Source organism: Thermobia domestica, chromosome 4 (assembly GCF_964235325.1).
Source record: "Thermobia domestica chromosome 4, izTheDome1.hap1.1, whole genome shotgun sequence".
Taxonomy (NCBI): domain Eukaryota; kingdom Metazoa; phylum Arthropoda; class Insecta; order Zygentoma; family Lepismatidae; genus Thermobia; species Thermobia domestica.
Genome location: NC_137457.1, coordinates 207,259,639 through 207,275,616, shown reverse-complemented (window position 1 = coordinate 207,275,616; position 15,978 = coordinate 207,259,639). Strand labels below are relative to the sequence as shown.

The 15,978-nt window shown below is 34.9% G+C and overlaps 1 protein-coding gene across 5 annotated transcripts in view; it reads right to left on the bottom strand.

Annotated features, from left to right (window-relative positions):
• LOC145683431 (uncharacterized) overlaps positions 1 to 15,978 on the bottom strand; it is a 479,291-nt gene that overhangs the window by 420,356 nt on the left and 42,957 nt on the right. The gene's annotated exons all lie outside the window — the stretch shown is intronic.

The window sequence follows — 15,978 nt, the reverse complement described above, 5'->3', positions numbered from 1 at the left end:
GTTTATTTGTTGCTCTTTGTATTATAGTTGCGCTGTGTATGTATTTGAATTTGTTCATGTTGATGTACTTGTTAATATTGAATAAAGTAACTCGGGTTTTATTATATGATATAAAGACTCAAAATAGAGAACTAAGAATGATCTAAATAGTGTAAATAATTTATAAAATGAAAATTATCATTACAACACTTTATTTTTACTCAAATATTCTGTTACATATTTTTTATTCACATAGACTCTTATGTACTTATGTTACTAAGAGTCTCACACAAATAACTACTTAACATTACTTAAATTTCCAAGTTCCAAGTTTTTAAATGTTGTTTATAATGGAGTAACAGTATTCTTGCGCTGAATAACCAAACAATCATACTATTATTTGTATTTAGCACAAGTAAAGAAATCGCTAGTCTGACTACCCCAGATAACTGGGAAAGCAGCCAAGAAGACATTGTACCAGTGTTTCTCAAACTGTTTGGTAACAACTCCCAAAATCGGTAAAATATCAAGGAGTTTGTAAGTTTAAAAATATTCAAAAATGAAATGAAATCTTTGAGTTTTACGTACCACGGTTATGCCGGTTAGGCTAAAGGAGACGGTGATGATGAGTGATGAATAAAATGGTGGAATGAAGAAAGTGGGAGGAAACGGGAGAACCCCGAGAAAACCCACCCACACGGTGTTTAAAAATATTTATTCGTAAATGACTTTGTGACATTAGTATTATACAAAGAGGAGCCGTCGTAACTTTTACTGACTTCTAAAGCGGGTCTAGAGGTAAATTGTTTGAGAATCACTGTGTTACACATTCTTGACGGTCCCAAGCCCGGTGAATGCTGAGTGACAGTTGCCGATTGCTTTTCCTGTCATTTGTATTTTGTGTATATCTTTGTGTAGAGAGGATAGAAGGGTAGTAGTGAGCGCGAGGTACGTCAAGGAAGAATGAACATCTCCGCTCTATAGGACGAGTTTTCTGGAGTGAGTGACATCTTCTACACGGGGAGGGATACTGACCGCGCGTTGAACAGAAGGACGGGTGGATCACCATTGAAAGAACTCCCCCGCCACGGCTAAAGCTATAGATGTAGACTGCTGCTACCAAACATGTTCTTCTAATTACTTGGTTCTCAAGATAAGTTTTTGGGCCATTCTTTTCCCTTGAAACCCTATCCTTTAAATTCGTATTTGATGCTTTTGTATTTCAAGGCGACAGAAGAGGTTTCTATGGCTTTTTTATATTGTCGTTTTAAAAGTTTATTAAATTTGATAAATAATAACAAATGATATATATAAAACCGGAGTAACCAGACGACGGTGTATGGCCCTGCACCGGCCCCAACCATGGGTTTTCGCAGAATTTTGTCTGGGGTTCTGTATTTTTGCTGGGGGAATTTGCATATTGATGCATGGAGGAACAACATAACGTAAACGAAATTACATGTGTGATGAAATAAGGCAGAAAAAACATTCTTCTGTACACCTTCTCCTTCTGTACATAACAAGTGCACCTTCTCCAAAAAATAATTTTCATGGCTTGATCGAGGGCTATTTCAGAATTTACTATCTCTACAGGGTACCCCTGGAATTTTCAATTAATTTTTCTAACATTTCTTCATACATTTACCCAGGGACGTACGCAGAGGGTGGGTCCTAGGGATCTGGAACCCCCGAAATTCCGACGTTGTTCTAAATTTAGTCTAACTTTAGGGGCAATTTTACACATTTTAATATAATTTAACCTCGGACTTCCCGAAATGGTTTGGACCCCTCCTAAAATAAATTCCTGCGTACGTCTCTGAGGCCAAGACATTAGCAAATAGAGATATTAGCAAATACAGATACTTTATCCTTAAGGGTGATAGGAAAGTCTATATATTTTTCTCTGTATCCATCGATGAATTATGTCAACAACCGTTCAAACTATTGAAACAGATCAATGTGAAGCTTCCACCACAGCAAGCATATATAGCAGGTACGTATCCAGGGGGAATCTGGGGGCTCATGTCCCCTCCGAAACTGAAGCACGTTTTTAATAAATATTCTTTTACGCTTTTGAGATTCTTTCGTTTCAAATTACTTCGAGTCTGTCAAAATTTTGGGCAATGTGTTTCGTCTTCTTTTAAGTCTAAGAACATACCGTGATGCCATTGCCCCTTGGTGGAATAAAAAAAAAGAACACTTTTAAATAGGATTAAAATTTCGTTTCTGTTCTGTTTACAACTGAATATGTAATGGAACTATGCACTCAGTGTTTCCTTGTTATTCTTGTTATATGCTATCGAAGACATTTTCCTTAGTTACATATCTCTCGGAAATATTTGTTTGACTTTCTTTGTGCCACAATACAGTTCCTTCAAACTAAACTGGTTCTTATAATGAAAAGTAAGTAAAAGTTTAAGCAAGAATAGAACTGTTGCATTATATTATTATTATTATTATTTAGAAAACAAATTGATAGTTTAAAACATTAGAATTACGTGCTTACGAGACTTCCCCTTGTTACCCCCCGCGAAAAGAAAACCTGGATAAGTGCTTAATATATAGTGATTAAATTCGCATCAAATCAAATAAGTTCTCATGTATCCGAACTTGATACATGGATACATGTATTCAAACTACACACCAGGAGAGCATAACCAGGAGACAATGGACGTACGCAGGGAGTGGGTCTTGGGGGTCCGGGCCCCACAATATCCCGACATTTTTGTAAATTTGGTCTAATTTTAGGGGCAAATTTACAAAGTTTAATATAATTATTATCCGTTAATATAATTAGACGGTAATCAGGCTTAGATGTACATCTGCGGACAGCCAAATTACTGTACAATTTTCATCTCTAAATCGAACAAAATCTGTTTTTAAATACTTTAGTATTTTATTTCGTAACAGAAGAAAAGACTTGATGGGTTGAAAATGTATAAATATTGGAAACAGAAGGAAGAATTTAAAGAGTTACTTACAAAAATAAAAAATAACGTAACTGTATTAGCGCGATATTTCGCTCATTGGTACGCGCTTTCGTGCACAGTTAAACAATAATAATTAGAATAATAATAATAATAATAATAACGTATTAGATACTCCATAGAAACACATTATATACCAAGCAATACAGAACAAGTAATCATTTCATTTCTTTTTTTTTTCTCTGCAGGTATTTATTAAATGTATTTAATTTACTGGTATTTCGTATTCTAAAAATATACAAGAATGAAGATAAAACAAGAAATTCCCATTTATCGCAAACTTTCAATACTTTTTTTCCTTTTTGTGAGACTTCAAGGGGATCCGAACCCTCCCCTCGGCTACGTGCCTATCAACAATATAGCCTACAAAGAGATTGATTATTCGGAATAATGATGAGAATCCTGAAAATATTTTCATTATTTAAGTCACTGGTTCTTAACCATGGCTTAACGCCCCCACAGGCGTTTTCCTTCTAAACGAGGCTTGGAACAAAAAGGTGCGATTGGAGGGCGTTTGAGATTTCATGACATGTTATAGATGGTTTTCTTATTATTAGACGAAAACTATGACTTATTTTACCAATACACACAAACACACACGTATAAATATACAAAAGAATTGTATATATAAAACAATTATGTTCTTTATGTTCATTATTCGTCAACTGATTTGACTGTATTTAACAATTTTTCATTATTGAGATGGCAACATCGAATGAAACAAACTTTTTCACAGATGTTTTTGCGAGCGAAGGCAAGACCGACTGCGATGCTAACTCCATCTCTGGATGGAGAAATAAAACTTGTGCAAATCCTTGGCTGTTAAAGTTGACTTCTCTGGACGATTCTTTCTGCATAATATTTACTATTTTATCATGACTGAAATCAGAAAGTTTCAGCATCATTACACTGGAATCGTAAAAGTGTGTAATTACCGAATTCACTACACCTCCATTTCTTTCTTCTCCAAAAACAGTGATTCTTAGCGTAGTGGCTTAAGCGTTAGTTTCGTATTGTTGGGAACGTGAGTTCCATTCCGGGTGTGGCAATTCAGTACAGTTTTACAATATACAAAACTTATACTTCTGATGTATACTAACATGAAACATATTTAATTTCTCTGGGTCTAACAAATTGAAGGCAGACTTTGGTAAGTGAACTTCGGGGCCATTTTCTGCGAGGTGGTAGCGCACATTTAAAGAGTTAATATTACAAACTGGGAGAGCGCAATGGGCAAAAATAAGGGAGAAAACCCGTTTACAAAAGTTTTCTACTAGCAACATATACCGTTCAACGCGCAAATTTATTATGTAACGGAGTAGCAGAGTGAGTAAAGAGTGCAACTCATATGAAACGGGTACCGAATTCGATTCCTCTTCGAGTCAATCCTTGTTTTGTTTTTTGCTTCAACTAAGAAAGTAACCATTTGTAACTATAAATAAAAAAATTTATTCACCATATGTGTATAACGAATAGAACAAAAGAAATTTTAAAATCTCTTGTAAAAGCTTTCAATATTCCATGTTAACAAGCAAGAAAATTTAATCTATTCCGCAAATATACTGATATCACGAGTTGTATTATAGTTACAACAGTCAACGGCGCCGATTTCACTGTAAATTTGGGGGGGGGGGCATGCATAAAAAATGCATATAACAATAAAATATACATATGAAAATACATATGGATATTATGATAAAAAGGACTTGTGCCATCTTAGGCACAAACTAATTACAACTTTCTTACAAGGCTGTAAATAATCTTTATTTTAAATTAACCAGAAACGTTACACTTTCGGAAGTACATCACTTCCTTCTTCAGACTACTTCTCCAACTGAAATCATAAATAACATTACATTATTAATTGTCTCTACCAATCAGGATTTACTTTCCATTAAAATTCAATATATACGTCCATTGTTGTGACAATTTTAAATTCTTAACAGACAGAACACATTGTAAACAAATCTTTATATTTCTTTTAACATATTTCTTATACCGTAGATTAACTAAAATAACTACTACTTAACTACCTAAATATTGAAACTATCTACCTCAATATTGAAAAAATGAAATGAAATTTTTGAGTTTTACGTCCCACGATTATGCCGGTTAGGCTAAAGGAGACGGTGATGAACAGTAATGAATGAAATGGTGGAATGAAGAAAGTGGGAGGAAACGGGAGAACCCCGAGAAAACCCACGCACACGGTACCTCAATATTGAATACTAACTAACTACCTCAATATTGGAAAAACACATATAAATAAATTTAACCCTATATTGTCCTTATTTTATACCTTTCTTCTTTCTTCTCTTTTCAAAATGTCCTCCCACTCTTCATTAATATTCAAACCACTATTCCAGTTCATAGCTTTATCGTAAACTTCTTTTATCTTCTTCGCTTCTTTCCACTTTCTAACCAGTTGTCTCCCTTCATATTCCAATATTTTCGCTCCTTCCTGGTTTACTTCGTGGCCTGTTTCATCGACATGCTTGTAAATGGCATTTGTGTCTCTCTTCAATCTTACATCATCTCTATGTTGTTTTAAACGTTCTTGCATTCTCGTGGTTTCCTCTACATACACCTTATCACACATCCCACACGGTACTTCATATGTCACTCCTTTTCTACATAATTCCGCTGACGTTCTCATCTCTTTTAACTTTATGATATATATTATCTTCATTCCTCCTTTCCTGTACGTCTTAATATCTTCTCAAGCATACTTCTTATCTTGTCTGATATCACCCCTGCACTTTCAATACCATGCCACCTTTTCTTCTTGTCTTCTTTCTCACTTTTCTTCCTTCTCTTTCCTGCTCTTTTCCTTGTCCTTTTCACAGTAACTATTCTCTTTCTATATCTTTCTGCTTTCAATCTTCCTTCATATTTATCATTCTGAACCTCTCTTCCATATTTCTAATGAAATTCAGTTTTCTTCCATCATCAACATCACTTCTTTTATTGCAGTAAACTTCTGCTGCACATTCTTTTTGGAACCACGATATTATACAATTTCCTTCCTTTGTTCTCAATGCTTTGATATCTAAGAAATTTATTACACCTTCTTCTTCTATTGCCTCCTCTAATATGACACCTTTTCTTTCATAATTCAATTCTCCAATAAATTTTTCTAATTGCCTTCTAGTTTCTTTCCATACTCCAAAACAATCATCCACATACCTACAAAACAGTAGTAATTTATCGCCACCTATTTTCATCACTGTTTCCTCCCATTCATTCATTACCAGATCTGCCATTACTGGGCTTATACATGATCCAATGCTCAACCCATCTTTCATTTTCACTATCCTATCACTTATTTTGCAGAAACTATTGTCCCACACAAACCTTAAAGCTTTTTTTCATTTTCTTCTTATCCCTGTTTTCAATTTTTCTGTTCTTCATCGCTATGTACACTAGTCTTAGAACTTCTTCTCTCTTGAGGCTGGGGAACACTTTTTACGTCTACACTAAACATAACAGTCCTTTCTTATCTGGTTCTTAAATCTTTTATCAATTCTTTCACTTCTTTTGAATTATTTACTCTCTTGCTATGCTGCATTCCTCTGAGTGCTTCTGCAATCTTTTTAATCTTTTTCTCCAGTGCTTCCATGAAATTACTCCTACAGTCTAAAACAGGTCTCGGTTTTACTTTCTTCTTATGAATTTTAGGAAAACTTTTCATCTTCGGTATTCTTCCTTCTTCATTATGAAACTTTGGGAATCCTTTCTTCTTACCTTCTTCTATTACCTGTCTTCTTCTATTCTTCTTTCCCTGCTTCTGCTACTTCCTCATATGTACCGTCATTCAACTGCTGAAGCTTCTCTTTATACCACTTTTTTCCATAACCACTATTGCACCCTCTTTATCCGCTTGTTCCACCACTATATCTTGACTGTTCTTAATTCCCTTTAAACCTTGCGATTCATTTTCATGTAGATTCCATTTCCTCTTTCTTGAAACATTTTTCACTAATTTCACTATTCTTATTATTATTTCTTTCACCTTCTCTTTTCTTCTATCTCTTGTAAAGCTTCTTTCGCGACATAAACCAATTCTTCTATGTCTGTTTTATATTTGACTATCTCGTACTTGTATCCTAGACTTAAAAATTCCTCTTGTTCTTTCGTAATCTCAGCTCCTCTAGTAACTACTACCTTCTTTTTGAAATCATTTCTTTTCTCTTCCTTCCATCCTATTCTTCTTCCTTTTTCATTTCACCTCTTCTTCTCTGTCTCCCTGTAGTTTTCTTCCCAAAGGCTTAGACCTTCCATCGGCCACTTCCTTAAAAATATACTTACTTTTTCTTCAAATTAGCTTTTGTTTCTCTCATTATGTTCTTTGAAAGTCTTCACTTCTACTTTCTTGTTCTTGATCACATCCCATATGAGTTCTTTTTGTAACTTTCTAATCAAGTTTCTATATCTTACTGTTTCGCACTTTACACCTTTTTTCTTTACCAGTAGTCCTTTCGGAGCTACTCCCTTTTCTAAGCACTTACTTAAGAATCTCAGTTGTTCTTCAATCTTAATTTCCTCTCATTTGTTATCCTTCCACTCATTAATTCTCCTCTGAAGACTCGGAAAATTACCAACATTGATATTATGATAAAGAGGCCTTGTGTAGACCTTCAACACAAACTAATTACAACTTTCTTATAAGGCTGTAAATAATCTTTATTATAAATTAACTAGAAATGTTACACTTTCGAAACTGTATCACTTCCTTCTTCAGACTACTAATCCAACTGAAATCATAAATAGCATTACATCATTTGTTATCTCTACCAATAAGGAATTACTTTTCATTAAAATTCAATATATATGTCCATTGTTGTTACAATTTTAAATTCTTAACAAGCATAATACATTCTTAACAAATTAACATATTTATTTTACCTTATATTAACTAAAATAAATACTAATTAACTACCTAAATATTGAAATTATCTACCTGAATATTGAATACTAATTATCTACCTGAATATTGAAAAAACACATAAATTAATTTAACTCTATATTGTCCTTATTTTATACCTTTCTTCTTTCTTCTCTTTTCAAAATGTTCTCCCACTCCTCATTAATATTCAAACCACTATTTCAGTTCATAGCTTTATCGTAAACTTCTTTTATCTTCATCGCTTCTTTCCACTTTCTAACAAGTTGTCTCCCTCCATATTCCAATATTTTCGCTCCTTCCCAGTTTACTTCTTGGCCTGTTTCATCGACGTGCTTGTAATGGCATTATTGTCTCTTTTCAATCCCACACCATCTTTATGTTGTTTTAAACGTTCTTGCATTCTCTTCTTGGTTTTGCAATAGTGGGTATGGAAAAATGGTGGTATGAAGAGAAGCTTGAGGAGTTCAATAACAGTACATATTAGGAAGTAGCAGAAGCAGGGAAAGAAGATAAGAAGATAAGAAGACAGGAAATAGAAGAAGGTAAGAAGAAAGGATTCCCAAAGTTTCTTGATGAAGAGGGAAGGATACTGAAGATGAAAGGTTTTTCTAAAATTCATAAGAACGAAGTAAAACTGAGACCTGTTTTAGACTGTAGGAGTAAGTTCATGGAAGCATTGGGAAGAAAGATTAAAAAATTGCAGACGCCCTCAGAGGAATTCAGGATAGCAAAACGGTAGTTGATTCAGCAGAAGTGAAACAATTGATAAAGGTTTAGGAATGAGAAAAGAAAAGTCAGTTATGTTTAGTGTGGACGTAAAAAGTATGTTCCCCAGCTTCAAGAGAGAAGAAGTTCTAAGAGTAGTGGACACAGCGATGAAGAACAGAAAAATTGAAAACTGGGATAAGGAGAAAATGAAAAAAGCTTTAAGGTTTGTGTGGGACAATAGTTTCTGCAAAATAAGTGATAGGATAGTGAAAATGAAAGATGGGTTGAGCATTGGATCATGTATAAACCCAGTAATGGCAGATCTGGTAATGAATGAATGGGAGGAAACAGTGATGAAAAAAGGTGGTGATAACTTACTACTGTTTTGTAGGTATGTGGATGATTGTTTTGGAGTATGGAAAGAAACTAGAAGGCAATTAGAAAAAATAATTGGAGAATTGAATTATGAAAGAGAAGGTGTCATATTAGAGGAGGCAATAGAAGAAGAAGGTATAATAAATTTCTTAGATATCAAAGCATTGAGAACAAAGGAAGGAAATTTTATAACATCGTGGTTCCAAAAAGAATGTGCAGCAGAAGTTTACTGCAATAAAAGAAGTGATGTTGATGATGGAAGAAAACTGAATTTCATTAGAAATATGGAAGAGAGGTTCAGAATGATAAATATGAAGGAAGATTAAAAGCAGAAAGATATAGAAAGAGAATAGTTACTGTGAAAAGGACAAGAAAAAGAGCAGGAAAGAGAAGGAAGAAAAGTGAGAAAGAAGAAGACAAGAAGAAAAGGTGATATGGTATTGAAAGTGCAGGGGTGATATCAGACAAGATAAGAAGTATGCCTGAGAAGATATTAAGACGTACAGGAAAGGAGGAATGAAGATAATATATATTATAAAGTTAAAAGAGATGAGAACGTCAGCGGAATTATGTAGAAAAGGAGTGACATATGAAGTACCGTGTGGGGTGTGTGATAAGGTGTATGTAGGGGAAACCAAGAAGAGAATGGAAGAACGTTTTAAACAACATAAAGATGATGTAAGATTGAAGAGAGACACTAATGCTATTTACAAGCGTGTCGATGAAACAGGCCACGAAGTAAACTGGGAAAGAGCGAAAATATTGGAATATGAAGGGAGACAACTGGTTAGAAAGTGGAGAGAAGTGAAGAGGATAAAAGAAGTTTACTTTAAAGCTATGAACTGGAATAGCTGTTTGAATATTAATGAAGAGTGGGAGGACATTTTGAAAAGAGAAGAAAGAAGAAAGGTATAAAATAAGGACAATATAGAGTTAAATTTATTTATTGTGTTTTTTTCAATATTCACGCAGTTAATTAGTATTCAATATTCAGGTAAAAATTTTAATATTTAGGTAGTTAATTAGTATTTATTTCAGTCAGTATATGGCAAAAAGATATGTTAAAAGAAATATAAAGATTTGTTAACAATGTATTCTGTCTGTTAAGAATTTAAAATTGTAACAACAATGGACGTATATATTGAATTTTAATGGAAAGTAATTCCTGATTGGTAGAGATAACAAATGATGTAAAGTTATTTGTGATTTCAGTTGGAGTAGTAGTCTGAAGAAGGAAGTGATATACTTCCAAAACTAACATTTCTGCTTAAATAATAATAAAGATTATAGATAGCCTTGTTATAAAGTTGTAATTAGTTTGTGTTGAAAATACACACTCATAAAATACATGGTGCCCACACGAGTCGGGGGACGGGCCCCGGGGCCCCTATCCCCATGATCAGCGCACTTGACGACAGTCGTTGTGTAATAAATGTTCTTGACGCTTCGTGTCTACATCTGTTGACAATATGCGATTTACAAAGGATTTGAGGGGAGAAATCCCCTTTGCTAATACTGGAGGTTGCTATAACCAAAGCATATTTCCCCCTCATTCTCCTTTTATTTCTCACACTGTCAACAAATGTAGACACAAAGCTTCAAGAACATTTTTTACACAACGACTGCAGTAACAATAATATTTATGGGAGAGAATAAACTTTGTTCCTAGTTAACGTGGAACATCAAATGAATTTACAAGTGATAGAAAATTTCTATTGTTTTACTCATTATAAACATATGGTGAATTAAAATATTACTTATAGCTACAAATACCTACCTTATTGGTTGAAGCACAAACATGAAAAAAGTTTGACTCGAACGAGAATCGAACACGAGACCTTTTGCACTTGAGTCGCTGATTCTTCTCACTCTGCCACGCCGTTACTTCATAAGTTTGCGCTCATACGATATATGCGGCGAGTAGAAAACTTTAAGATCGTTTTTCTCCGTCATTTTTGCCCATTGCGCTCTCCCAGTTTGTAATATTAATTCTTTAAACCTGGACTACCACCTCGGAAAAGATGGTCCCGAAGTTCACTTACCAATGTGTGCCTTCTCCTTGTAAGAGTTGAGACGACCTCCTTCATAGGTGAAATGCCAAGAACACAAAATTACATCATCCGTATCAAGTTCAATCATAACCGTCTGGCAAGTAACGTGGTTTGGACAAGAATTGATGTTTAATGACACGTCCTTACTGCTGTAGCACGGACCAAAAATGAGTTCCAAGGAATTGTTCGTAGCTGTGAACAAATTGCTAACAGTGATCGAACTTGCACCGCTAGTCACGCGAATGATCCTATTTAAGATGTCACATCACCTTTCTACCTAGAAGAAGGGCGAAACAAAATGCATTACTGCTATCAGCTAACAAACCTTTATATTCCATTTCTTGTCATAAAATGATAATTCTATCTGTAAAGCCATAAACGTAATAATATTTTTGCCTTCATGTGTAAACCTAGGAAACATCTGGAACTGGAAGTAAAGTGTGTTCCTTCACTCAGAAATAAGGATGTCACTGAAGAGAAAGAAAAAGACAGGGCCGTTTTTTCTTAGAGCTCTTCCAGACGGAACTATAGGACTAAATACTAACAGCGACTACTACTACCAAACTCAGGGCCAGTTGAATATTGCCAAATTAGACAAATGCTTTTTAGTTGTATACATTAATGATAAATCACATTTACACATCGTGGAAGTAAGAAAAGATGAAGAATTATGGGAAAATGTTATACTACCGAAATTTATACGGTTTTTTTAAAGAGTGTATGCTTCCTGAGATAGTAGATTCTATGGTACAACGTGGGATGCCCTGCAGAGAACCGGAATATATCCTCAGTGCTCAAAGCAAGATCGCCAAGAAAAAGACAATGATCGAGCAAAAATGAAATAGGTGTAATAATGTACATACTTACTGCAACGAATTTGTGTTCTAAATAATCGTGTTCAGCATGTGTATATAATTATTGTTACCATGAGCGGCGATTCGGGAGGGGGGGCAAGAGAGGGCAGTTGCCCCCCACTTTTTTTGAACTGTACCCGTAATGTATACAATTTCATTTCCAAATGAAAAGTTTTGTATGTTTTGCTGGTTCATAGAAAAAATGGTGCCTTATAATATTTGTCGTTGTGTGAGTACGTACTGGTTATTTGTCTTCCCGTTGAGTTAAGAAAGCTACAAGAATTGCGTTTTAATTGCAATTGAAAGCAATTAATATTGCAAATACGTATTTCTTTAAATATCGTAGGATACAGGTATGCCTGTAGCATTTACTGTCTTTCATTATCTAACCCGGGATGTACTTGAACCTGAGCCCACAAAATAGGTGTGATGTATATTTTCTGAAAGCTGGGGTCAAGATCAAATCAAAACGGGTTACCAAAATTGGGGAGGTCTCATGCATTCCGCTTGGGAGCAGCACTTTACTCATTTTTATTAAAATCTTTAAGCATGCCCATAAAGTCCGTTGCAACCCCGAAAAATCTGAAATGGTGATATAGATATGAAAACAGAAAAACGTGTCTTTCATCATTTTAAAAGTACGCGTATCAAAATAAAATAAATTGTCCCAGGGAACCCCGCAGATCTCAGACTCTCCCTCAGGGTCCCCCGCAGATAAATCAAGTCTCGACTTTCTACGATAACCCTGTGCAAAATGGCGATGGGTCAAAATGTCAACACAAGCGTTTTTGAAAGTCTATGACCACTCCTATTAATCTGAAATGTCGAGACAAGTGTAAAAAATAAAAAGAAGAAGAAGAAAGAAAAAGGGGGATAGAAAAAACCTAGAATGTATCAATACGCTTGTGTTGACATTTTGACCCATTTTGCACAGGCTTATCATCAAGAGTCGTGACTTGTTTCATCTTCTTTCACTTAACATCAGCGTTCATACGATGCTCAACTTTAACCCCTTTCCCATTTCAACATTTTGAGTTGGGCCCCGTCTGGGATCTCGCGAGGGACCCTGGAACATTGTTTTACTTTGAATCATTATAGTTTTGAAATAATGACATATCCGTATTTTTGTTTTTACACCTATCCCATCGTTTCAGATTCATATGAATCGCCATAGACTTAACAATGAAGATTGTGTTGATATTTTGACCTACCGCTATTTTACCCAGGCTTATCGTAGAGAATCAAGACTTGATTTATCTTCTCTCATTCAACACCAACTTTCACACCATATGCAAGTTGACCCCCCTTTCTATTTAAAAATTTTGAGTTGGACCCCGTCTGGGATCTGCTGGGGACCCTGGGACAATTTATTTTACTTTGATACGCGTACTTTTAAAATAATGAAAGACACGCTTTCTTTGTTTTCATATTTCTCTCACCGTTTCAGATTTTTCGAGGTTGCAATAGACTTTACGGACACGCTTAAAGATTTTAATAATGAATAAAGTGCTGTCCTCAAGCGGAATGCATGAGACTTTCCCAATTTTGGTAACCGGTTTTGATCTTACCTTAACCCAATCTATATACATCACCCCTGCTTTGTGGGTTCAGGTTCAAGTACATCCCTAGTAAGAGTAATAACATACATTTAATGGCATGTGTGAAATTAAAAATATAAGTTGTTCTTTAATCCCTAGTTTCAACATAACTTCTACAAAACAAGCCTCATTATTCATTACTATGATTACTGTTATCCCTTCTATTTATTTGCTTTGCAAATTCGTTCTGATCACACAATATTCCAGACAGAATTTTAAGATTTCATGAGCAAGCAATCAAATCACTTCTTACACTTTCGTTATTTATGAGTACCTACTTCCGTTGCTCTTGTCAATTTACTTAATGAAATATGAAATACGATATAGCATATGGCATTTTAACTACAAAAGATAATATCCTATTAGTTATACAACCTTTCGTCAAACAACCAGGAAAACTAACACTGATATGCAAATATTCAGATCATGCCTTGTCCCCCCACTTTTAACGTCAAATCGCCACCATTGATTGTTACTATTATTGTATATTTGCAGTTCGTTAATTACTCTTGTAATGTTTTATAATACTGCTTCTCTCGTGTTATTCGAAATGCTGAAAAATGCCATGATTTACTGGATCATGGTTAGGAAATATATAAATAATGTAAATATTTTCTTAATAATGTAAACTTGTATTGTGTTTATTTGTTGCTCTTTGTATTATAGTTGCGCTGTGTATGTATTTGAATTTGTTCATGTTGATGTACTTGTTAATATTGAATAAAGTAACTCGGGTTTTATTATATGATATAAAGACTCAAAATAGAGAACTAAGAATGATCTAAATAGTGTAAATAATTTATAAAATGAAAATTATCATTACAACACTTTATTTTTACTCAAATATTCTGTTACATATTTTTTATTCACATAGACTCTTATGTACTTATGTTACTAAGAGTCTCACACAAATAACTACTTAACATTACTTAAATTTCCAAGTTCCAAGTTTTTAAATGTTGTTTATAATGCAGTAACAGTATTCTTGCGCTGAATAACCAAACAATCATACTATTATTTGTATTTTAGCATAAGTAAAGAAATCGCTAGTCTGACTACCCCAGATAACTGGGAAAGCAGCCAAGAAGACATTGTACCAGTGTTTCTCAAACTGTTTGGTAACAACTCCCAAAATCGGTAAAATATCAAGGAGTTTGTAAGTTTAAAAATATTCAAAAATGAAATGAAATCTTTGAGTTTTACGTACCACGGTTATGCCGGTTAGGCTAAAGGAGACGGTGATGATGAGTGATGAATAAAATGGTGGAATGAAGAAAGTGGGAGGAAACGGGAGAACCCCGAGAAAACCCACCCACACGGTGTTTAAAAATATTTATTCGTAAATGACTTTGTGACATTAGTATTATACAAAGAGGAGGCGTCGTAACTTTTACTGACTTCTAAAGCGGGTCTAGAGGTAAATTGTTTGAGAATCACTGTGTTACACATTCTTGACGGTCCCAAGCCCGGTGAATGCTGAGTGACAGTTGCCGATTGCTTTTCCTGTCATTTGTATTTTGTGTATATCTTTGTGTAGAGAGGATAGAAGGGTAGTAGTGAGCGCGACGTCCGTCAAGGAAGAATGAACATCTCCGCTCTATAGGACGAGTTTTCTGGAGTGAGTGACAGCTTCTACACAGGGAGGGATACTGACCGCGCGTTGAACAGAAGGACGGGTGGATCACCATTGAAAGAACTCCCCCGCCACGGCTAGTGCTATAGATGTAGACTGCTGCTACCAAACATGTTCTTCTAATTACTTGGTTCTCAAGACAAGTTTTTGGGCCATTCTTTTCCCTTGAAACCCTATCCTTTAAATTCGTATTTGATGCTTTTGTATTTCAAGGCGACAGAAGAGGTTTCTATGGCTTTTTTATATTGTCGTTCTAAAAGTTTATTAAATTTGATAAATAATAACAAATGATATATATAAAACCGGAGTAACCAGACGACGGTGTATGGCCCTGCACCGGCCCCAACCATGGGTTTTCTCAGAATTTTGTCTGGGGTTCTGTATTTTTGCTGGGGGAATTTGGATATTGATGCATGGAGGAACAATATAACGTAAACGAAATTACATGTGTGATAAAATAAGGCAGAAAAAACATTCTTCTGTACACCTTCTCCTTCTGTACATAACAAGTGCACCTTCTCCAAAAAATAATTTTCATGGCTTGATCGAGGGCTATTTCAGAATTTACTATCTCTACAGGGTACCCCTGGAATTTTCAATTAATTTTTCTAACATTTCTTCATACATTTACCCAGGGACGTACGCAGAGGGTGGGTCCTAGGGATCCGGAACCCCCGAAATTCCGACTTTGTTCTAAATTTAGTCTAACTTTAGGGGCAATTTTACACATTTTAATATAATTTAACCTCGGACCTCCCGAAATGGTTTAGACCCCTCCTAAAATAAATTCCTGCGTACGTCTCTGAGGCCAAGACATTAGCAAATAGAGATATTAGCAAATACAGATACTTTATCCTTAAGGGTGATAGGAAAGGCTATATATTTTT